The sequence below is a fragment of the Capricornis sumatraensis genome, chromosome X (genome assembly GCF_032405125.1).
Source record: "Capricornis sumatraensis isolate serow.1 chromosome X, serow.2, whole genome shotgun sequence".
In the NCBI taxonomy this organism is placed as follows: domain Eukaryota; kingdom Metazoa; phylum Chordata; class Mammalia; order Artiodactyla; family Bovidae; genus Capricornis; species Capricornis sumatraensis.
The window spans coordinates 26564278-26590290 of record NC_091092.1 but is presented as its reverse complement, the minus strand read 5'-3'; the positions used below and the strand labels follow the sequence as shown (position 1 = coordinate 26590290).

Below are 26013 nucleotides of genomic sequence, written 5' to 3'. Positions count from 1 at the left end.
ATACGTTATACTAACGCATATATATGGACTTTAGAAAGATGGTAACGATGATCTATATGCAAGACAGCAAAAGAGACACAGATATAATGAACAGTCTTTTGGACTCTGTGGGAGAAGGCGAGGGTGGGATGCTTTGAGAGAATAGCATTGAAACATGTATATTATCATATGTGAAACAGATCGCCAGTCCAGGTTCGATGCATGAGACAGGGTGTTCAGGGCTGGTGCCCTGGGATGACCCAGAAGGATGGGATGGGGAGGGAGGTGGGAGGGGGGTTGAAGATGGGGAACACTTATACAACCATGGCTGATTCATGTCAATGTATGGCAAAAATCACTAAATATTGTAAAGTAAATAGCCTCCAATTAAAATAAAGTAATTAATTTTAAAAAAGCTAACGACAAAGTCATATCATAAAAAAAAAAAGAAATAGCAACTTTAGTAAAGTTGCAGGTTACAAAATTAATACACAGAAATCCCTTGCATTCCTATACAGTAACAATGAAAAATCAGAAAGAGAAATTAAGGAGCAACTCCATTCACTACTTCAACAAAAAGAATAAAATACCTAGGAGTCAACCTAGCAGTGGCCACAGGACTGGAAAAGGTCAGTTTTCATTCCAATCCCAAAGAAAGGCAATGCCAAAGAATGTTCAAACTACCACACAATTGCACTCATCTTACATGCTAGTAAAGTAATGCTCAAAATTCTCCAAGCCAGACTTCAGCAATACGTGAACTGAGAACTCCCTGATGTTCAAGCTGGTTTTAGAAAAGGCAGAGGAACCAGAGATCAAATTGCCAACATCCGCTGAATCGTAGAAAAAGCAAGAGAGTTCCAGAAAAACATCTCTTTCTGCTTTATTGACTATGCCAAAGCCTTTGACTGTGTGGATCCCAATCAACTGTGGAAAATTCTGAAAGAGATGGGAATACCAGACCACCTGACCTGCCTCTTGAGAAATCTGTATGCAGGTCAGGAAGCAACAGTTAGAACTGGACATGGAACAACAGACTGGTGCCAAATAGGAAAAGGAGTACGTCAAGGCTGTATATTGTCACCCTGCTTATTTAACTTCTATGCAGAGTACATCATGAGAAACGCTGGACTGGAAGAAACACAAGCTGGAATCAAGATTGCCGGGAGAAATATCAATAACTTCAGATATGCAGATGACACCACCCTTATGGCAGAAAGTGAAGAGGAGCTAAAAAGCCTCTTGATGAAAGTGAAAGAGAAGAGCGAAAAAGTTGGCTTAAAGCTCAACATTCAGAAAACGAAGATCATGGCATCCGGGCCCATCAATTCATGGAACATAGATGGGGAAACAGAAGAAACAGTGTCAGACTTTATTTTTGGGGGCTCCAAAACCACTGCAGATGGTGACTGCAGCCATGAAATTAAAAGACGCTTACTCCTTGGAAGAAAAGTTATGACCAACCTAGATAGTATATTCAAAAGCAGAGACATTACTTTGCCGACTAAGGTCCATCTAGCCAAGGCTATGGTTTCTCCTGTGGTCATGCATGGATGTGAGAGTTGGACTGTGAAGAAGGCTGAGCACCGAAGAATTGATGCTTTTGAACTGTGGTGTTGGAGAAGACTCTTGAGAATCCCTTGAACTGCAAGGAGATCCAACCAGTCCATTCTGAAGGAGATCAGCCCTGGGATTTCTTTGGAAGGAATGATGCTAAAGCTGAAGCTTCAGTACTTTGGATACCTCATGCGAAGAGTTGACTCTTTGGAAAAGACTCTGATGCTGGGAGGGATTGGGGGCAGGAGGAGCAGGCGTCGACCGAGGATGAGATGGCTGGATGGCATCACGGACTCAATGGACGTGAGTCTGAGGGAGCTCCGGGAGATGGTGATGGACAGGGAGGCCTGGCGTGCTGCCATTCATGGGGTCGCAAAGAGTCGGACATGACTGAGCAACTGAACCGAACTGAACCGAACTGAGTCAACCTACCTAACGAGACAAAAGACTGAAATGAAGGAAACTCTAAGACACTGATGAGAAAATCAAAACAGAAATAGATGGAGAGATATACCATGTTCTTGGATCACAAGAATCAATATTATGAAAATGACCATACTACCAAAGGCAATCTACAGATTCAGTGCAATCCCTATCAAATTACCAATGGCAGTTTTCACAGAACTAGAACAAAAAATTTCACAATATGTATGGAAAGACAACAGACCCCAAATAGCCAAAGCAATCTTGAAAAAGAAAAACGGAGCTAGAGGAATCAACCTTGCTGACTTCAGACTATACTACAAAGCTACAGTAATCAAGACAGTATGGTATTGGCACAAAAACAGAATTATAGATCAATGGAGGTTCCTAATTTCAAATTTTATCAGGACTTTTCTTAGTTTGATGTGAAAAACTTTTGAAACACACAGCACATCTAGGTCTGAAACCATTTTCATAATTAGTGAACTGATACAATGCTGGTCAGGTATTTACCTTCAATACATTTGCTAGCAAGTAGTTTTAGCAAAGTTGGGAATAAAGGACATTTCTTTGATGGTTTCACATTCCTTTTCACTAGTCTATCTCAATGTGCAGACGTCCAACTCCAGTACCTCAGCTCCTTTCTTTGTTTCTGACTAGGGTCTATCTAAATAGTTTAGACAGTAGTATATGTTATAGCATATACACTACATAATGATAACAGTATAATGCCATGTAATGGTGCTTTTAGGCTTCACCGTTGGCTCAGCAGTAAAGAATCTGCCTTCAATGCAGGAGATGCAGAAGATGTCAGTTTGATCCCTGGGTTGGGAACAATTCCTGGAGGAAGGCATGGCAACTCCTCTGGCTAGAGAATCCCACGGAGACAGGAGCCTGGCGTTCTACAGTCCACAGGGTTGCAAAGAGCCCAGACATGACTGAAGCAACTGAGCACGTATGCATGGTGCTTTTTAATCTCTCAGGCTCCTTTTAATGAAGGCTTATATGATTCAGGCTAAAGTGTTCGTGGCCAGAAGCTTTACTCCTGATCTGAGAAGCAAGATACTATAGGAGTTGTGTGCAAGCTCTTGAGTCCAAGTGCCCTAGATTCAAACTTTGACTTTATCAATTATTCACTGAATGGCTTTGAGAAAGTGAATGAACCCTCCTGTTTCTCACTTTCCTTAAAGACAATATAGGGATAACAACAATACCTACATTATAGAGCTGTTATGAGGATGAAAACGATCATACACACAATATTACTACTTAACCAGTTTATTGAGCACTTAGACATGGTTCTAAGTCTGCAACTTATGAATTCATTTTATTTGAATATAGGACTTGAGAGAAATTGATGTTTCAACCCAGAAGGATGGACCCTAATGGGGAAGTTCAAAAACATCAGCACACTAATTGCAGAAATGCTTTGGAGGAAGGTGGTATTCAAGTGACATCTCTATGAAAGCAAATATGAGATACTCTAACATATAATGTTAGACCAAGGATCAAAATATAATCAGATAGAAGATTTTTACAGAAAGCATATACTTCTATCAGATTTTAACATCACTGATGACGTTTCTAAAAAGCTACTTATGGCCATTTCCTCATGTATAACCCAGTCTCCAATAAACAACTGCAATGGGACTGACCATGGCAGTAAAGATAGAAATATGACCAAGCATTTCCCATGTTACAGCTGACGGCAACTGAGCCAAGAACTCCCAACTGTGTTTCAGTTCACACCTGTTTCATCACACAAGCACAAAATTATGGAGATGTTGAATAACAACTGCCACATACTAAGTGTCTATTATGAGCTAGGCATTTTGTGCCTGGCACTGCATACACTTTATTTTTAACCCTCATGACAAAGCTGAAACATAGTTGGCCTCATTTTACAGATGAGGCAAACAGTTAAGACGGACTGAGTAAAATCCCCAGGGTCACATATTAAGTAAGTAGCTAAGCTATGATTTAAGTCCAGGCAGGTCTGATTTCAAAGTCCATGTTTTCCACTAAACCTTGAGACTTCGCTCATTATTTTTAACTAAGTGGGCGTGGTGGAGATGAAAAACACAAGTACTTCATTTGTTACTTAATCATCTTGTTTAATCCTCACCAGAACCATACGAAGTGGATAGGGATATTTACCGGTATTTTACTTACGAAGCATCTGAGGTACTAAGAGAGTAAAGAAGTCCTTGCTAAGGTCACACAGTGTGTGATACTCGTGGAATCTGGAATCTCTGCTCTTAACACCTATGTTCTCAAGCAGTGTTGTCCAGTAGAAATAGGATATGAGTCATATGTGTACTATTAAATTGTCTAGCAGCCACATTAAAAACTAAAATGACACAAGTGAATTTTATTTTACTTAAACCAATATATCCAAAATATCATTTCAACACATAGTCAATATAAAACAATTGAGATATTTTACTTCTTTGTACGTAGTCTTCAAAAGTCAATGTGTCCTGAATTCAGACTAGCTCAATTTCAAGTGCCAGATGGCCACCTGTGGCTAATAGCTTTGTATTAGACTGGAGAGCTCCATACCTTAATATAGAGAGGCTAAAGATTGAACACAAGAAAGAGAAGCTTTGGTTTTCACTGACCTGCAGATGTGTCCTTAAAAAGGTTTTCCTTTTGGTGTACTCAAAGTTGTTTCTCATCAGAAGATACAAAAGTGCAGAGGCTTCATTCCTGGTTGAGCCAATCTGTGACGTGCAGCACTTTAAAACCTCATAGCAAAACGCAGCACACATGTTTGCCCTTCCTTTGAAAAAGGCCGAGGGAAACTAAATAGGAAAACATAGATAATTATCTGAAAAGCCATAAAACAGAAATCAATCAACTATCAAGTGCCTACAGTATTCTCCCTAAAACTAAGCTGGGTGCGCTGAGGATACACAATCAACATAAGATTAGGGTACCGCTCTGGAGAACCCAAGCTAGATAAAAACATAAAGACCAGCATGTATAATGAATGACTGAAATTATGACTCATTTCATGATGATGGTCTCAATTTGGGCCATAAAAATGGCAAGGCCAACCTGCATTACTTACTCTTTTGCTTTATATTTAAACAGTTCCTTATGTTATAAACTTCCAAATGCTAGGAAAATTATATCAAGAATCTATTCAGCAAATAAAGTTGATCTTTTCACAAAATGGAGTATAGACGAATTGTACACACACAAACAGAAACATGTGCACCTTCTACTCATAAACAGCATTGAGTAAAATACAGGTCGGCATAGAAAAAGTACAAAGTGACTATCTAATCCTCGAAACAGGCAAGTGACTGCTACTCTTGGAATGTATTCAGTCTGCTTTGTGGAAAATACGCTGTACATAGAACGTAGGCTTCTTGCAAACTTCCATGCTTACATGTCTTGGCAAGTGAGTACTAAGCTGCTCCAGGGTACACAATGGATTTTTTTCAGGGAGTGTGAAGCTAGAGTCTCTCAAAATCATTCTCAGGAGTATTGGATTTACCCATATTATAGGAATCAACATAAGGCTAGGGCCTAATTTCAATATTATTTTTTAGAAATATTGAATTTAAGCCCATTATATAGGAATCTATCTTCTTTTTATCACCATAACACTAAGTACAATGCTTCTTACTGTTTATGCATCTTCATCTATTAATGAACATTGAATAAATGTTTTCTAGCTGGCATTGAAAAAATCTCATCAATGGTTTTACCAGATTAAATAAATCTTTTTGGGCAAGATACTTCTGTATAGACAGGAAGGGAAGGCACAGCAGTAGAGTAGTTAATCTGCTATAGGAAGTCTTCCATCTATCACTTCACAATTACTGAAATTAAAAATACTCTAGAAGGAATTAATAGCAGAATATCTGAAGCAGAAGAAGGGATCAGTTAGCCAGAAGATAAAGTGGTGGAAATAACTGCTGAAGAGCAGAATAAAGTAAAAAGAATGAAAATAACTGAGGATAGTCTCAGAGACCTCTGGGACAGTATTAAATGCACCAACATTAGAATTATAGGGGTCCCAGAAGAAGAGAAAAAGAAAGGGTATGAGAAAAGTTTTTAAGAGATTATAATTGAAAATTTCCCCAACATGGAAAAGGAAATGGTCAATCAAGTCCAAGAGGCACAAAGAGTCCCATACAGGATAAACCCAAGGAGAAACATGCCAAGACACATACGAATCAAACTACCAAGACTAAACACAAAGAAAGAATATTAAAAGCAGCAAGGGAAAAGCAACAAGTAACACACAGGGGAAACCCCATGCATGTAACAGCTGATCTTTCAGCCGAAACTGTGCAGGCCAGAAGGGGATGGCACCATATATTTAAAGGTACTGAAATGGAAAAATCTACAACCAAGATTACTCTACCTGGCAAGGATCTCATTCAAATTTGATGGAGAAATCAAAAACTTTTCAAACAAGCAAAAGATAAGAGAATTCAGTACCACCAAACCAGCTTTACAACAAATGTTACAGGGATTATATAGTCAGGAAATACAAGAGAAGAAAAAGATCTACAGAAACAAACCCCAAACAATTAAGACAATGGCATTAGGCATATATCAATAATCCCTTTAAGTGCAAACGGATTGATTGCTCCAACCAAAAGACACAGACTGGCTGAACGGATACAAAAACAAGACCCATGTATATGCCATCTGCAAGAAACCCACTTCAGACGTAAAGACACACATAGACCGAAAGTGAGAGGATGAAAAAATATATTCCAGGCAAATGGAAAGCAAAAGAAAGCTGGGGTAGCAATCCTCATACCAGACAAAGTAGACCTTAAGATAAAGAATATTACAAGAGATAAGGAAGGACACTACATAATGATCAAGGGATCAATCCAACAGGATGATGTAACAATTGTAAATATCTATGCACACAACATAGGAGCACCTCAATACATAAGGTAAAGACGAACAGACATAAGAGGAGAATTTGACAGTAACACAATAAGAGTAGGAGACTTTAACACCCCACTCACACCAATGGACAGATCATCAAAACAGAAAATTAATAACGAAACACAAGGCTTAAATGATACATTAGATGAAATGGGTCTCATTGCTATCTTCAGGACATTCCATCCAAATGCAGAAGAATACATCTTTTTCTCAAGTGCACATGGAACATTCTCCAGGATATCACCTCATACCAGTCAGAATGGCCATCACCAAAAAGTCTACAAACAGTATATGCTGGAGAGCATGTGGAGAAAAGGGAATGCTCTGGCACTGTTGGCGGGAATGTAAATTGATACAGCCACTATGGAAGACGGTATGGAGATTCCTTTAAAAACTAGGAATAAAACTGCCATATGACCCAGCAGTCCCACTCCTAGGCATATACCCTGAGGAAACCAAAACTGAAAAAGACACATGTATCCCATTGTTCACTGCAGCACTCTTTACAATTGCTAGAACGTGGAAGCAACCTAGATGTCCATCGACAGATGAATGGATAAAGAAGTTGTCGTATATATACACGATGGAATATTACTCAGCCATAAAATGGAACACATTTTAGTCAGTTCTGATGAGGTGGATGAACCTAGAGCCTATTATATAGAGTGAAGTAAGTCAGAAAGAGAAAGAGAAATATCATATACTGACACATATATACAGAATCTAGAAAAATGATACTGAAAAATTTATTTGTTGGGCCGCACGGAGAAACAGACATGGAGAATAGATTTATGGACGTGGGAGGAGGGGAGGATAGGGTGAGATGTATGAGGAGAGTAAGACGGAAACTTACATTACCATATGTAAAGTAGATAGCCAACAGGAACTTCCTGTTGTCTCAGGAAACTCAAACAAGGGCTCAGTATCAACCTAGAGGGGTGGGATGGGGCGGGAGATGGGAAGCAGTTTCTAAAGCGAGGGGATATATGTATACCTATGGCTGATTCATGTTCAGGTTTGATAGAAAATAACAAAAATCTGTAAAGCTGCTGCTGCTGCTAAGTCGCTTCAGTCATGTCTGACTCTGTGCAACCCCATAGATGGCAGCCCACCAGGCTTCCCCGTCCCTGGGATTCTCCAGGCAAGAACACTGGAGTGGGTTGCCATTTCCTTCTGCAATGCATGAAAGTGAAAAGTGAAAGTGAAGTTGCTCAGTCGTGTCCGACTCTTAGCGACCCCATGGACTGTAGCCTACCAGGCTCCTCCGTCCATGGGATTTTCCAGGCAAGAGTACTGGAGTGGGGTGCCGTTGCCTTCTCCTTCTGTAAAGCAATTATCCTTTAATTTAAAAAAACATTAGAATGAGATCTAAAAAAAAGAAAAAAAAACAAAACAATATGCAACTTGTAACAGATTTATTGGTAACAATGATAGACAGAATCCCGGGATGGTGCTCCATCTTTCTGGCTATTTGCTTAGTCTACATTTTTAAAGGAATACGGTAGTGTTTAGAAGCATGGACTCTTATGATAATTGGCAAGATCAGAATCCGGATCTGCTACCAACTAGCTACGTGACATTAAGTTCCCTGTGAGCTTCACTTCTCTCACTTTAAAATGGGAAAAACAGAGACTTCCCTGGTGGTCCACTGGTTAAGACTCCGCACTGTCAACATGAGGGGCCTAGGTTCAAACCCCAGTAGGAACTAGATCCCAGACACTGCACCTAAGAGTCCGCATGCCACAATGAAAAGATCCTGCATCCCGAGAAGATCAAGGCCCTGAGTGCTGTGACTAAGACCCATGGAGCTAAAAAGGAAAACAAAAATTAATGGGAAAAATAACAGCATCTACATCGCAAAGCTAGTGTGAGAATTAAAGGTCAGTTCTCATTTGTACTCTTACTTTGATTGAGGTTTAATTTACATACAACAAAATTTACCGATTTTAAATTTATCATTCAATGAGTTTTAGTAAATTTACGGAGTCGTCCATTTATTACAATCTAGTCACTCCCATCATCTCAAAAAGATCCGTGGTGCCCATCTGCAGTCCCCTTTTCTACCTCCAGTCCCACAATACAAAATGAGCGAATATTTCTAAATCACTTAGGAGAGTGCCTCTCATCTACCAAGAGATGTATATGACATCAGTAAGAAATGTCTGAACAGGAGGAAGAAATACAATGCAAACCATGAAACCAAATGTCTTATTTACTGGCATAATAAAAAATGAATTTGGGTTGCATTTTAACCAGAACAAACTTAATTCTTCATATAAAGATACTGCAGCTTATTTCTGATTAGTATGTAATTTAGTTTTCCTTATAAGCCTCTTTGAAAAGCACAGGCCTGGTTTCCATAGTAAATCTGGAGGCCTGAGCAATTAACTGAATTACTTTGAGAAGGGGAAAGAAAAGAAAAAAATCTGTGTAACTCAGATGAAAAGCCAGCAAGAGTTTTCACTTGTGACTTCTCCCACTACTGTTACCTCACATCATGGTTATATGGGCTCCCCTGGTAGCTCAGCAGGTAAAGAATCCTCCTGCAATGCGGGAAACCTGGGTTCAGTCTCTCAGCTGGGAAGATCCCCTGGAGGAGCAAATGACAACCCACTCCAGCATTCTTGCCTGGAGAATCCCAGGGACAGAGGAGCCCCTTGGGCTACAGTCCATGCGGTCCCAGAGAGTCAGACACGACGGAGCAACTCAGCAAAGCACATAGTTATATAGTGTTTCTTCAAAGCTCTCTAACATCCATTATCTCATTTTACACCTTCAACAACCCTGCAAGATAACTGCTTTCAATTTCTTCTTCCTCTATTTTTTTAATCCTAGCAATGATGCTTTGTACTGAGAGGCAGGCATCTGAGTAAAACCAACAAGCACCTGACAAGGGAAGCCAGCCAGCCAGCCTGCCTGGACATCTTCTGGCTTCACAAGACACCTCATTTCAATGAGTATTTGGATAAACAGACTCAATCATAATTTGGGCTAAAAATGACTGGATATTTTCATAAAAGTATGAAAAGACCCTGTTTTTAAACACAAAAATAACAGAGAAGGAGAATAAGGAACAAATTATTAACAGTCCAACTCTCTCATTTTAAGGCTGAGTCTCTGTGATTTCCTGAGGTCATACTAGGTCTGCCACCCAAGTTTCCTGACTGCTCACTGGGGGCTCTTCTACTGTACTAAGCTTCATCTGCCTAGTTAACTTTTGTGTATTTTCTTTGCAATGATACTGACTAAATTCTACCTTTTCATTTTTACCTTGAAACACTGAGTGAAAAATGATATGGTATCTAACACTGTTAGGGAAACTTCGGTAGCAGTATTTCCTTCAAGAAGTGCCTGATGGAAATGCTTCAGTTGTTTTAGAACCTGAGATTTTTTTAAAAAAGGAAATTAAAACTGTATGACACAGGGATTCACATAGCAGTTTGGAATGACTTTCTCTCCCAAAGACTCAGAGAGAGAGACAAGCAAAAAGACACCAGGCTCTCAGTACCTGCAGACTTAATGAGTTTCGCTGTATTTACTCCTTAATCAAATACGATCTGGGTTAATCAATTCTGCTATTGTTTACTGCAGCTCTGTATCAACAGCTCTGTAGCAAATAAATAGGTGCCTACTTCTTTGTAGACAAGATGTGAGTGATGATCTAGGTATGTACCTAAGAAATAACGTGGGAGGCATTTTAGGCTGTGCTGCTCATTATATGTGCAAAAATGAGAAATCATAGAAAAGCAGCTATGTTATGTACAGGGGTTCCCTATGGCCCGATGTTTTCAATGATGCCAGTGGTGTGAGACTTGTTTCTAAATCAGAAGGACAACAAAGCATCTGGGCCAACTGAAAGACACAGGTTTCATACATTTGTTACAAGAGACAAAGAGCAAAGCTGAAGGCTGTACCACTCCCATTTTTTTTGAAAGGTCCTGGGTCTAGTAGCTCAGCATCCATCTGCTCAAGACATTTGTATTTATTATTAGTCCTTATCGCAAAGCCAGTTCTGTTTGCTTCCTCTTATGCAACCTCTAAAGGACTGTCTGGTAATGAACATTCTCTCACTCTTTGACTTTTTACTAAGATTTGCTTTCAGAGAATAGCTTTCATTCACATAACCCTCTAGCTTCCTATTGAACTTGTTAATATTTCAACCTGTGTGAAATATGTCTTTGTCAAAATAGTATTTACAGTGCTCTGACCTCTGCAGACAGCTCAGCATGTGTAATCCCTTGAAAAATCACTAAATGAAAAATAGTCATTCTAAACATATATATACTATTTTGTTCAGATTCATTATTTTCATTAAAGTACAGATAAAGGATATTGAATGTAAAATCACATAATTAGAATAGTTCAATGAGAAAATTAATCTCCTTCATATTAAACTAAGAACTCACAATTAACTAAAATTGCCAGAAACAATCCATGCATATTTTATCTTATATTCACATATGATGAAATGACCATACAGAAACAGAGCTAGGCAAATATATTGATATTTGTAAAATGATCTCCAGCTGTACTGGTGATTGAGGTTAAATAGTATTAATGTCTGTTTCAAATGAGTACCCTACCTACATTTTGCACTGACTGCGATGAAGTGTAAATAAACTTTCCAGGCTGTTAAGATGCTGAAGCCTGGCCTGCATTATTCCTGATCTGTTTCAAAGAGCTGGCATGCTTTGCGATTTTCAGGCTACTCCAAAGTGTTTTGACAGCCAGGCATTATGCACTCTAAAATAAAGGTTAAAGTTAGGAAATGAAGTACTTTAATATAATATCTCAATGTTAGATTGTTTTAACTAATAAATGACTAGAGTTCCACAGAAACACTGTGCTACCATCTGTTACTCAGCTTAAATGAGACCTCACTGGAAACTGTATGACGCTTACCATGTATTTAAAATAGCTTATACTACAAGAATACAAGTAAGGAATTTAGAGAAATTTCTTACTTTCCTTCCTCTCCTCAAAAATACCAGAGTAGAGTGGACAATACTCCAATAATTTTCCGCCTTTTTCTCAGGAGATAAGGAAAGGCAAGAGTCAGAGAAAACAGTGAGAGGGACACTCAGAGACTCGGGTGGAGGGTGGGGAGGGGGGTGGTTTCCTGAAGTTAGATGTTTAAGAATGAGGCCTATCCAATCTGTCTCTGGGCTGGAGTTAAACTTGGATCAGAACTGTTTTACTCAATAAACATGTCTATCTCCACATTTTTATTGTGTTCTCCTTGAATTGTAGGGTTTCATTAAAAAATTAACAACTGGGTAATACAAGCACTGAGGAAAAAGCCTTTGTCCGTCCTCTACTAAACACAGAGGGCAGGTCAGCAGAATCTCAGTGATTAAGATTGATGGTGGTAGTTACCATAGCAGTTCCCAACCAGTTCCCAGTGCTGGGGAGACACTAGAAATTGTCATCTGAATTATTAGGATGTCCCAGAGACTCAGCAATAAACCCCATCCAAACTGCCTCTTTAGTTTTTCCAAGTGCTATGAAAGTTATTTTAAAAAAGAAAAGAAATCTATTTAACTTCCTTTAATGACTAACTCTACGTGTGAAACATATCTATTCGCAATAAGCACGTAATCTTTTCCTTAGGGTCGTGCAAACGTTTCCTTAAGCATTTATTCCACTAAGACTTACACAGCAAAAAGAAGAAAGAAAGAATATATAGCATCTGTCTCAATTGCTGTTGGGGATTTCTGTTTACATTAGTAACTGAAGTGAGTATTGATAGGTTGTAAACAAAAGTACTGCTGCTGTTGCTGCTGAGTAGCTTCAGTCGTGTCTGACTCTGTGCGACCCCATAGACGGAAGCCCGCCAGGCTCCCCCGTCCCTGGGATTCTCCAGGCAAGAACACTGGAGTGGGTAACAAAAGTACAGACCTGACAGTTGTCTTCACTTGATGATTTCCTGCCTTCCCCTGGATCTAGCCCTTTCTCACGAGCTTCAGTAAGCGACAAGCATCTATTCTAGGATTAGACTGGAAACTGTGCACATCAGTCTAACCTTACCTTTTGGAAAACTTTTAAAAATGTATCACTTCCCATCAGGTTAATTTCAACTTTGAGTTGAGAAGCATTCAATAAATCATGGGTATCTTAAGGCTAACTCAAAAGGAAGCATCTAGGTTTTGCATGGCATGATTAAGACTGCCCTCTGTTGGAAGAGAAGAAAACAAGAGGAAATTGCAGTGCTATGGGAATTACCTTGCTATGATTCTTTGCCCCATGTATCTAAAGTGAACCAAACACACTCTAGGAAGAACAACAGTAGCATCTTAGTCCTATATTACCATACTTTGCATTTTACCAAATAATATTTGAAAATTCATGTGTTAGGCTCTTCTATCCCTGGAATTCTCCAGGCAGGAATACTGGAGTGGGTCGCCATTTCCTTCTCCAGGGGATCTTCCCGATCCAGAGTTTGAACCTGGCTCTCCCGCATTACCTACTGAGCCACCAGCAAAGCTCTAGCATGAGTGGCAACACTAATCAGTTACAAAATTGCCAGTTTTGGAATGGGCGACTAAGCAATGTTGCCTAAACGGAGGGGTGACAGGGAGGAAAGAGAGCATGGCATTTGACTTGACGTCCAACTTGCTAATGACCATGGGTATTAGTGCTTTTCCATGATTATAAAATACTGTCAGGAAGAAAGATGCTAAAATTGGGTCAAATTAATTTGTTTCAAAAATAAACCAAGGGGTAAGTTTCAACACCCCCACCCCCACCCCCGCCTTTTGGGACGCACTCCAGCTCGGCGCGGCGTTCCCAGAAGTCATTGCGTTTCCGGTCTCTCGGGTCTCCGGTCCGGCACAGGGTGCCTTGAAGGCGCCACCTTCCCTCCCATGTGCCTTCGCTCGTCTCAGCAAAAGGAGGCTGGTGTCTCCTTCCAGCCCCCCAACCGCGCCCTCCTGTCCACCCCGAGCCATCTTCGATCCATCCGCTTGCCCGCCCGATCGCCCACCCAGTGCCCTGAGGCCGCTTCACAGGTCTGTACGAGAGTTTAAACTATCGTCCCGTCTGGGGCCCTTCCGCCATTTTTTTGGTGGTGCCTGTCTCCTCTGGTTCCCAATCCCATCAGGGAATCAAGATGAAGGCTGGGGACGTGGGTGAAGAAGACAGGGAAAGTGGGCAGAACTCTTCCGAAGGAGATAAAATACAGATTAGCCTCTGTGATGTGTCTTCTGAAGATTTTAAAAAAACCTGGCAAACACTAAAAGAGCTCCATGACAGAGAGCCACGTGGACTTCAGGGGAAAGGAACCAGTTTGAGGAAAGAGCGATTGTCAGACGGGAGGTGGACAGGCTCCATATCCAGAATTAAAGAGTTTACGGAGCAGCGGAGAGCCCTGAATGACCCTATCCATGACCTGCGAGGTCAGTTAAACGCGGAAGTATGCGATCGCTCTACAGTAAACGAAACGGACAGAAATACGCTACAGCAAGAATCTTATGATAGCCAACAACAAAGTCTGAACTTTACTGGTGAGCTCACAGCAGAAAGGAATAAACTAACAGAAGAAAACAAGCAGCTTTCGGCTAGGCTCAAGAGGAAACAGCCACAGTTTCACCGTTCTTTTTCTGATAGTGATGATGACTTCGTCCTTGGGTCTCAAAAGAGCGAGTCAGTTATTTTGATCAGGGACCCTCCGCCCGGACCTGAGAGGTATGTGGCTGTCAAACTGATAACGGAAACAAATACCAAACAAATGAAATCTAGAGGGAAAAAGAAACAGCCACACAGTTCCGAGCTTCAGGTTCCATTTTACAGTCAGGACGTCTTTGAGGTGCCAGAGAGCCCTCAGGAGAAGATTTCCTCTAACAGCAGTAAGACGATCACAATAAGCAGTGGCAGTCAGAAGTCGTCTAGCACTGTTCCTTCAGCGTCTACACTCGGCCCTCAAACAGTGGATGAATTTCAAGATGACTCCAGCCTTCCCGATGCCAGGCTTGGCCATCCACAAAGCAAATCCATTTTCACACAGAGGACCTCCCCACAGAGGATCTCCACACCAAAGCATGGAACCGAGATTGATTTCCCTTGGAGCCTTTCCAGTATTTCTCCAGGAAAAGACCTACCTACTGAAATATTATCTGAAACTTCAGAGGAAAGTATGATCGATTATACCAAAAGCATATTTTCTCCTTTTACACGGAGAGACGAAAACACCACTTTACATCTATTTCCTTTAGACTCTACTTCAAGTGCTAATGTGAAAAGACCATCATTGGGTGTTTTTCGCGTTTCAGTGAGAGAGAGCAGTAGCCAGACACCTTGCAGTGAACAGTCCAGGGCAAGGAAGAATACGAATGGAGCTACAGCTGCAGCCCATGATGCTGATAAGAAACAAGGTGAGACTGAGGCTTGCACTTCGGATCTTCAATAAAGAGAAAAGTCAAGATACAGTTAGAAAAAGGGGGGAAGTAGCTATTGCTCCATCTCTCTCTTAAGGAGACTGTTTTGCTTTTCCAAGAGGACAGTCTCCCTATCAATTCAGACAATTTAACATTTGTATTCAGACTATGTCACTGATAATTCCTGACTTTGATTCTACTTCCCAGAATATAATATACAGGCAGTAAAATGTTGGGCAAATGACTAAGACTTTGAAACAGTGACTTCTTGCCCAAAAATAAAATTCAGCTAGAAAGAAAGAAAGTTAGTTTTCAGAATCCCTCTACTTCTATATAAAAGTGTAGAGGTCTATCATCTTTTTGTTGAAATTAGGCTGTTAGTGTCTGTGAGTCAGTGTGTGCCATGCTGAGTTGGTTTAGTTGTGTCCTACTTTTTGCAACACTACGGACTGTAGCCTGCCAGGCTCCTCTGTCCGTGGGATTCTCTAGAAGAATACATGCCCTCCTCCTGGGGATCTTCCCATCCATCTTGTCTCTTAAACACTTGCATTGGCAGGTGAGTTCTTTATTACTAGTGCCACTTGGGAAGCCCTTATGAGTCAATAAGAAGGCTTAAAAAAAGAAAGCCAAGAGAACACCTAAAAGGCCTGGACTGTAAGAGTTCAACCCTGTAATACTTGTGAAATACTTACTTGACTTGACAAGGTAACTACAACACTTACACTGAGAAAAATTCAGAAGCAGATATTTTTCAGAATAAAATGAATATGACTTTACAGATACTACAGAGCATGACTTAAATTAGAAAAGAGAAGATGTGACACAGACTGTATACTAGTTATTAAAATTTGCTTTTAAAAATCAAAAAGCGAGAGCAGAAGGAAAAACCTCATTAACAAAGACAACGATTTAGCAAGCGAGGGCAACATTTACAAGAGCAGGAGACCTTTTCAAGAAACAGAGCAGTTATGGTTTTTTCCGTGACACAATGCAGCCAGTTGCTTGTCACTGGTTATCACAGTGTGTGTGTGTATATGTGTGCAAGTGTGTGCACATGTATACTGAATGGAGGAGGGGAGAACTAGTCAGCAATGCATGTCCCTCTCCTTCCTCTCTTCTGTCCTCCCCCTACCACCCTCCTTACTTTCCCTGGGCCGTGGTGGTATTCAACTCCTTTTTTCTTTACAGTTTTTGTGCTTTTTTCCCATGTGTCCTTGGGCATGTAGAAAAAACAAAGTTATTGAGTGAATCCATGTGCCATAAAACTCACCCTTTAAAATGGAGTACAAGACAGTAGTTTATATGGTATATTTTAAACCTTGTAAAACCATCACCACAGTTTTAGAATATTTTCATCACCCTTTAAAAAAGCCCATACATAATAAGAGCTGTCACTTTCTGCATTCCCACCTTTTAGCTTTGTGGGGAGACAAAACAGTCCACTGTGGTTGTGGTTGTTAATTTGATTCAATATCTCTTGGAGTGAAATACCACCAGGGTTGAATATTATCTCCCTTTACATATTTCTTTTCCAAAACATGGAAGCTTAAAACATAGTATCAATAATCTTTGACTTTTACACTAAATCATACATTCTAAGTAGTTGAAGATTGTAGTTATTGAAAACTTTTATTAATGTGCTTTAGAATTCATATCTAGTTTTCATGTGTTTCAATCTCTCTGGCAAGTTAACTATCAACTTATTTTATGTTTTTACATCCTGCATTATTACAAAAATATTTAAAATAATATGTACTAAAAACAAAATGGAAAAGAAGTAAAATTTACTGTATTATTTGACTTTTACTGTAAATCACACATTCTATGTACTTCTAGTTATTTAAAACTTTTATTAATGTACTTTAGAATTAGTTATTCATATCTAACATTTGATGTGTTTCAATCTCTAGCAAGATAACTGTCAACTTATGTTATGTTTTTATATCCTGCATTATTAGAAAAAAATGTTTACTATTTACTAAAAACTAAATAGAAAATAAGTAAAATTTACCTACTGTTTTATGCTGATCAAAACCCAGGTGCTTTCATGTTCTTCATGCTGTTTGCTTTTCTTTAAGTATTTATTTATTATTTAGCTTCATGGGGGTCTTAGATGCAGCCTGTGGGATCTGTTTCCCTGTCCAGAGACTGAACCCAGGACCTCTGCATTGCCAGTGCAGAGTCTTAGCCACAGGGAAGTTCCCAGGGATTTTGCTTGTTTGTTTTGTTTTCCCGGGGGGTGTGTGTGTGTGTGTTTGTGTGTTGCTTTTTTGTTGTTTCTTTTTGCAAAAGTAGAAAAAAGAAAGGATTATGTAAACAAGTGTGGTACTGGGAATGAGTTAACCTTCTGATTGTACTTCCAGAGGACATACAGTTTATGAAAACCCTTTGCTTGTATTCTATCATATATAGTAAAGAGGAAATGGTAAATTGTAAATAATATAATTATACATCAAGGTAAAGAGAACAGAGTCTGGAAAAGAACCTGACACCATACAAAACTGTATAATGGTCCTGTGAAGACAGCAACAGCATTCCTTACTCTCAAAGAACCCTTCCTGTCTTTTTGTTTGCTTTGATTGTGTAAATCCTGGGTCAAATAAAACCTACAATGTTAAATATGACTTTTGGATATTGTTATTTTCTTCTGTTTACCTTGGTCATTTAATGTATTCTGTGCCCTGCTATGAAAAAATATTTTAGCACTTCTGAAACTATTGCCTGACTTTAGAAACTAATTTTTTTGTCTTTTAAAAAAGTCCTGTTAGTAAAGAGAAATTTTGATAACCTTATTTCTTTTTACAAACCCTTGTGTCGAGGACTGACGTTCAACTGATCGGAGCGAGAGAGCTGCTCTGCTACGTGCAAAACCCCAACCCAGAAGCAGGTCATCTATGAATAGTTTAGTACCAGGTTCCCCCAGGTTCCCCACAATTGAGTGGTGCAGTGTTGGGCGAGGGGGCTGCTGCCTTTCTGGTCGTGCTCGTGTTCCAGGATGAAGAGTTCTCTGTACTGGACCCGGTCCCAACACGCAGAGGGGCGTGCCACGCCATGTGCCAAAGGACCTGGGCAGTGGCCCCATGGTAGGGACGGTCGGGGACTGGCTATCTGAGGCCAACCGAGGCATTGCCAGAAACTAATTTTTACATAAAATTATTTTGAAGGCTCAAATTTGTATGATGGAAATAAAATAAATTTAAGTTAAATACCGGAAGATTCTAAGGTCAAAGTCTACCAGCTACTGTCCCCATGTCCAACAAAAATCAGCGAGAGAGGAATGCTAAAACTTCAATCCTTGACCCCTCCCTTCCCGGATCTAGCCTACGTAGTTTGCCCACTCCACCGATTAGCCATGCAGTCACTTAGATGCAGTCAATCATAAAGGAACTCAATCAGGAATAGTCACTGGAAGGACTGATGCTAAAGCTCAAACTCCAGTACTTTGGCCACCTAATGCAAAGAACTGACTCATGGGAAAAGCCCCTGATGCTGGGCAAGGTTGAAGGCAGGAGGAGAAGGGGACGTCAGAGGATGAGGTGGTTGGATGGCATCACTGACTCAATGGACATGAGCGTGAGCAAGCTCCAGGAGATGATGATTGACAGGGAAGCCTGGCGTGCTGCAGTCCCTTCGGTGGCAAGCAGTCAGACACAAATGAGCGAATGAACAACAACACTTAGTTGGGAAACCACCTCTCAGATCTACTCTTCCCCCATCCTCACCTGCAGTGTTCTGTTCAGGTCCTTATCGCCTCGCTCTTAGAGGTCACGTCTGTGCCCGTGTGCTGTGTGCTAACTCGCTTCAGTCCTGTCTGACTCTGCAACCCACTGGATTACAGCCCACCAGGCTTCTCTGTCCATGTGGATTGTCAGGCGAGGGTATTGGAGTGGGTTGGCACACACTCCTTCAGGGGATCTTTCTGACCCAGGGATTGAACCCTCTTCTCCTGCATCTCTTGCTCTGGCAGGCAGGTTCTTTACCACTAGCGACACCTGGAAAGCCCTTGGGTACCCATAGCACTTGACCCATTTCCTCTACTGTAGCAAATAATAAAAGAGGTTTGTGGGCATGTCCATTTCTCCCACTGGATTCAGGTTTCTCTAGGCCAGAGATGGTTCAGGGTGATTCCAGGATTTCCACCTAGAAGGAGCTTAGGGCCAGCAATCTGAGTGGAAGGGACAACAACCAGGGGCTTCTGGGTTTATTTGTGATGTCTGGAGGGAATACACCATGTGGCACCACAGAGAATATACAGATGGATGTAGCCTGATCAGTCTGGGTTTAATTGACTCATAGGTTCTTTGCTCTTCAGCAAGTGCTTTTCTTCTAGAAATCTTGTGGGGGTGCACTCAAGGTCGTGCTGTTTACACAAGAGGCCTGTGATGGGATCCTCTGAATTTAACCTAAGGCAGAGTAGCAAGGTTCTGGGTGAGTCTCCATCAATGTCCTAAAACCCATTGACCTCTACGTCTTCACACTTCTAGCGCAAGATCCCGTTCTAATTTTGAATGATTATGATCAATGCTGTCTCTAATAATCAGGCTTAACTCAAAAGCTTGTGCTCTCTCTCGTTCAGTCACAGGAGCTGGCAGAAGCATGCATATGTCGGGAAAAGTCAAGGAAATCACGAGTCATATGTGAGCCATCCATCTCCTTCCTTTACATCTTAATCATCAACCTCTTTCAGTGCCTTCCTTGCAACACCTCTCTTAATTATCCTGATCATGCTCAGGTGCTCTGCTGGGTCTCGTGAGGCAGGCAGACATACAGCAGTTAGGCCCGAGCCTGGACAGAAGGCATGCATGACCCATCTTTCTAGGGGCCACCTCCAATTCTAGATTCCTGTGGAGCTTTGCACTCTGGTGAGTCCCCCCTCCCTCCAGCCAGGTCTCCCTGTTGACTTCTCCAGTGTCATTTCCCTCCCTCTGCACCCCAACTCAGCGTCAAGGGCAAATGAAGCCCTTCTGCCTTGACTGCTTTGGCCAATGCACCCTCCTGCCAAACCGGACTCCTCCCTGAGCCCACAGGGGCACCACCACCGTTACTTCTGGGCCTCTGCTCCTGCTCGCCTCCCAAAATGGGAATAACTTCTCCTCCACCAACTCAAATGTCACCCACCCTAAAAGTCTAGCTCAAATTTCAGTTCTTCCTCAGAATTCCCAGCCCTCAGTTTCCCCTCTTCTGAATGCCTATGGTACTTATTGTTTGGACTACACAGTCTGGCAGTTATAAAGCAAGTCTCCAATACATGATCATTCGCTTTTTACCAATGGCCTGTAGCTACTTGGGTGAATGCCCACCAGTCCTGCCCTGCTGCTCTGGGAGACGCCCAGCTCCCCTCTCAGCCAAGGACTCCCCTCCTTTCTGCAGGGAGAGGCAATGAATGCAGTGGTTAGGGGCGTGGTCTCTGGAAGCGACTGCTGGGGCCAGCAGCCTAGTTCCCTCCTGCAGTCTACCACCAACGAGACTCTGGGCCTTGCCGTGCCTCAGTTTCCTCCTGTACAAAACAAGAATGGTAACAGCACCAACAGGAGAGGTTCTGTGGAAAGATGAAATAGGTCAAGTGGAAAACTTAGAACACTGCCCGAAATAGAGTAAACACTATAGAAGTGCTAGTTGTTATTAAGAATGCCACAATGTGGGCTTACCAATCTAAACAGACTAAACCTAAGCTGGTAACCTAGTCATTTTTCTAAACACTCAAAACATTAGAGCTGGAGGAGCCCTTAAAACTCAAGGAGTTCAGTCTCCTTTCACAGAGAACACTGTTGCACACGGGAGGGAAATGACCAGTCCTGAAGTCCCACAGCTGGGTAAGCTCAGACCATTATAAGAGTCAGGTCCCCTGTTTTGTTTTGCATTTTCCCCCCAAATATCTTAATGCAATTGTATCAACATTTCCAAAGGGAAAAAGTGTCTGTATTTCTAAGTAACCAAGTCACCAATGAACCTCTGTGACACACCTGGTGAGTTGGGGATTGCCAGTATTAGCTAGGGTCAGCTGTTTGTTGTTCCAGGGGTGAGGTGTGTGGGAGAGGGAGTCTGGAGGACGGAGGGGGCTGGAGTGGCACTGTGAAAATCAGGGGACTAAGGAGATGGGTGGCTTCCCTGCTGGCTCAGCAGTAAAGAACCCACCTGCAATACAATGCAATGCAGGAGATGCCGGTTTGATCCCTGGGTCGGGAAGGTCCCCTGGAGAAGGATATGGCAACCCACCCCAATATTCTTGCCTGGGAAATCCCATGGTCAGAGGGGCCTGGAGGGCTACAGTCCATGGGGTCGAAGAAGAGTCGGACGCGACTGAGTCACTAAATGACAACAACCAAGGGGATGGGTGACCCCCTCCCTTCTCTGGACTCTAGCTGCCCCATGATTATGGAAATCAGATCCCCCCAAGTGAACTAGGAGCATGGGGGGCACAACGATTACACAATATACTCTAAGGCTCTAAGCCAATGCACAAGACCTGGCTCAGTACTGAAGAAGGCAGGCACTTGAATGAATGACTGACAAACTACAAACTTCCCTCAAGTCTCTACTCAAACGCTGCCTTTTCAGTGGCAGTCTACCTAGTCCACCCTATTTACAATGGCAACCCCCTGGACTGCTTGGTTTTTCGCCATAGTGCTTACTGCCCTCTAACATACCTCATACTTTACTACCCCGCCCCCTCCTTACTCTGACTCTAGCAATAGCATGCCAGCTCCAAAGGGCAAGGACTTGATCTGTTTTGCTCACCACTGTATTCTCTGCCCCTAGAACACTCCCTGGCACAGGGCACGCAGAGTGGGCATAGGTTTTGTTGACTGAATCAATAGAGGGCATCCGAGTTTCCTAATCAACCTTTCAACTTGGCTTTCAAAGCCCAACGCACTGGCTGAAAAAGCAATAAACAAATTGTGGGTGTTTGTGTCCACGGGACACTAAAACCTATCAACTTTGGAGCTACTATCGACCAAAAAAACGTCCAGAAGGTCGCTCAGGCCAAAATCTGTCCCTCAGGAATTCATTAGCGCCCCTCCCCCCAAGTTTTCACAGTAACGCTGGTTGATTAATTTAAATGGCCGCACCAGGTGAGGAGTATATGGGAACTCGCATCTGTGCAACTTTTCTGTAAATCGAAAATTATTCCAAAATATAAAGGTTACTAGAGAAAAAGGCATCCACGCGGATGGTGCTCCGGATTTGCCATGGATTTCTTGTACGCCAGAGGAGACCCGTCCTTTGCTACAGGGAGGGACTAGGCGCTTCAGAGGTTCCCTTCGACTGCCGCCACCTCGCGGGACCCGCCGCGCAAGGAGCCTCGGCGCGTCACCCGCACTCCCGGACCTTGGTCGCCGTCCCCGCGGGCTCCCGGCCCCTCATCCCCTCTCCGGGCCACGGGCGACACTCCCGCCCCCGACCCCGCGAACTCCTTTCAGGCCCCAGGCCGTGGCGCCAGGCTCCTCGGCGCTGCCCGACGGCCAAGGGAAGTGCGGCGACAAGTCGTCGTCCTCCGGCCCCGCCGCCCCGCCGCCCCCGCCGCCCGGGATCCCGGAAAGCCCGGTCGCCCCGGGTCCCCCAAGCTCGAGCCGGGCGCGGGAGGCGCCTGCCGCCGCGGCCGCGGGATGTCCCGAAGAGGGCCCTCGACCCCGACTCCCGCCGCGGCCCTCGGCCCCAGGCGCCCCGGCGGGCCTCTCGGCCGCGATTCCCGCTGCCCCGGCCGCGGGACCGTACTCACCCGCGGGCGCAGCCACGCCGCCGCGGCCGGCGTAGAGCAGCAGCGCCCACAGCCCGCAGAGCCGCGCCGGCCGCTCCATGTAGCCCTCGCTCGGAGCCCGGCCGGGCTGCAGCCGCCGCAGTCTCCGCCTCTTTCGCTCCCTCTCCCACTTCCCGGCTCCGCCGCCCTGGAGGCTGGCGTGGGGGCCGGCGCAGACGGGAAGGGCCGTCTCGCCCACCGGCCGCAGGTAACCCCGGGGCCAGCGCCGGCGGAGGTTCCGGGCGCCCGCGGCTCCAGCAGGGGCTTCCGAGGGGCGACACCTGGCCCCGCGGCAGCCGAGCCTCCGTCGCGCCCCGGGAGTTCGATCGCCGCCCAGGCAGAGCGGCCACGATCCCGGCGCCGCCGGGCTCGGTGCGAACGGTGTGCAGCCGGGAGTAACCCTGGACATGCCCTGCCGAGCACCGAGCAGGGCAGGGCGGCCTCCGGGAAGGAGCCTTGAGCTGGCCTTCTGAAGTCTCAGCTTGCAGTCGCTGGCCTCTGGGCCCTTGTTTCCTAAAACTCTGACTCCAGGGTTAGAAATCCCAGGCCTGACTTGACAAGGTGCACTTGGAAGACCAAAGAGGGCACTTAGTCGGAGCGTGCTTTGTGAACGCGATGGAAGGTATATTTGAAAGCTGGTGATACATAATGCTAAGTTGATCATAGAAAGAAAGAAAAAAGCTACATTTTAAATATGAGAGACAGTGCCATACTGGGCTTCCCTGGTGGCTCAGTTGGTAAGAATCCCTCTGGAATGCAGGAGACCCAGGTTCCATCCCTGGGTGGGAAGATCCTCTGGAGCAGGGCATGGCAACCCACCTCAGTATGCTTGCGTGGAGACTCCCATGGACAGAGAAGCCTGGCGGGCTACAATTCTTGTGGTCACAATGAGTCAGGCAGGACCAAGTGTCTGAGCACAACAGAGTACCATACTATGTCCTTGGATTTTTCCAAACTCACAGCCAACTTTCTACACACTTCTTTTCCATAGATATCTATTGGGAGATGGAAGGCGAGCTGGAAATGTACACACTGAATAGGTTGAAAGTGGGTGATTGTGAGGATTAAGGATGATGAGGATGGAGGAAGAACGCTTTAGTTTTCCTGTGGCTGCTGTAACAAATTATCACAAATTTAGTGGCTTTAAACCACCCATTTTATATTATTCATATTAGAATTCTGTAGGTCAGAAGTCTCACTGGACTAAAATCAAGCTGTAGGCAGACCTGTGTTCCCTTCTGGAGGTTTTGAGGGTGAGTCCATTTCCCTGCCTTTCCCCGCTTCTAGAGACCGCTACATGCCTTGACTGGTTCCTGCACCACTCAGACCTCTGGTTCCCTTGTCACATCTCTTTCTCTGACTCTGACCCTCCTGCCTTCCTTTTTCATTTGTAGGAATCCTTGTGATTTGATTGGACCCAGCAGCTATAGAGAAGCTAGTGGTTGGGGTAGGGGAATGGCAGGTACAAACTCCTGGGTGTTAGGTTGGTGGCAAGGAGGTATTCTACAACACAAGGAATATAGCCAACATTTTGTAAGAACTGTAAATGGAGTGTAATCTTTTAAAATTTGTGTACAAAATGTTTTTAGTGTAAAAGGGAAAAAATATATAGGACCTACCAGATAATCCATGATCATCTTCCTATCTCAAAATCATTAATTTCTATTAATAAAAGGCTACTGTATAGCACAGGAAACTCTACTCAATACTCTGTAGTGACTTATATGGGAATAGAATCTTAAGAAGGGTGGATATACGTATATGTATAACTGACTCACTTTGCTGTACAGTAGAAACTAAAACAGCATTCTAAACCACCTATATGTCTATAAAAATTAGTTATTGAAAATCATTGATATAACCACACCTGCAAAGTCACTTTTGCCATATAAGGTAACAAACATATGCACAGTTGTCTGGGATAAGGTCATGGACACCATTCAGTTCAGTTCAGTCGCTCAGTCGTGTCCGACTCTTTGCGACCCCATGAATCGCAGCACGCCAGGCCTCCCTGTCCACCACCATCTACCGGAGTCACTCAGATTCACGTCCATCGAGTCCGTGATGCCATCCAGCCATCTCATCCTCGGTCGTCACCTTCTCCTCCTGCCCACAATCCCTCCCAGCATCACAGCCTTTTCCAATGAGTCAACTCTTCGCATGAGGTGGCCAAAGTACTGGAGCTTCAGCTTTATCATCATTCCTTCCAAAGAAATCCGAGGGTTTATCTCCTTCAGAATGGACTGGTTGGATCTCCTTGCAGTCCAAGGGACTCTCAAGAGTCTTCTCCAACACCACAGTTCAAAAGCGTCAATTCTTTGGCGCTCAGCCTTCTTCACAGTCCAACTCTCACATCCATACATGACTACTGGAAAAACCATAGCCTTGACTAGACGGACTTTAGTCGGCAAAGTAATGTCTCTGCTTTTGCATATACTATCTAGATTGGTCATAACTTTTCTTCCAAGGAGTAAGCGTCTTTTAATTTCATAGCTGCAGTCACAATCTGCAGTGGTTTTGGAGCCCAAAAAAATAAAGTCTGACACTGTTTCCACTGTTTCCCCATCTATTTCCCATGAAGTGATGGGACTGGATGCTGTCTGGGATAAGGTCATGGAACCATTGGGAGGGGATTATTTTGTCATTGTGTGATAGGTGCTTAGTTGTTTTCAAGTCTGTGACCTCTTGGACTGTAGCCAGCCAGCCAGGCTCCTCTGTCTATGGAATTTTCCAGGCAAAAATACTGGAGTGGGTTGCCATTTTCTTCTCCAGGGGGTCTTCCTGACCCAGGGATCAGACCCCTTGCTATTGTTTGGAAGTCTGCATTCAAATGGGTAAATCTTTCCTTTTCTCCTTTGCCTTTGGCTTCTCTTCTTTTCTGGCTATACTTCTCTCAGCTTTTCTCTCCTTTTCTCAGAGATTCTGTGCCTCATTGATCGGAGACGGCAGTGGCAACCCACTCCAGTACTCTTGCCTGGAGAATCCCAGGGACAGGGGAGCCTGGTGGGCTGCCATCTATGG

At 43.3% G+C, this 26013-nt stretch overlaps 1 pseudogene; it reads right to left on the bottom strand.

Moving 5' to 3' along the window:
• The window catches only part of LOC138071587 (dedicator of cytokinesis protein 11-like), a 73798-nt pseudogene extending 49169 nt beyond the window's left edge, over positions 1 to 24629 (bottom strand).
• Positions 24630 to 26013: the final 1384 nt, after the last annotated feature.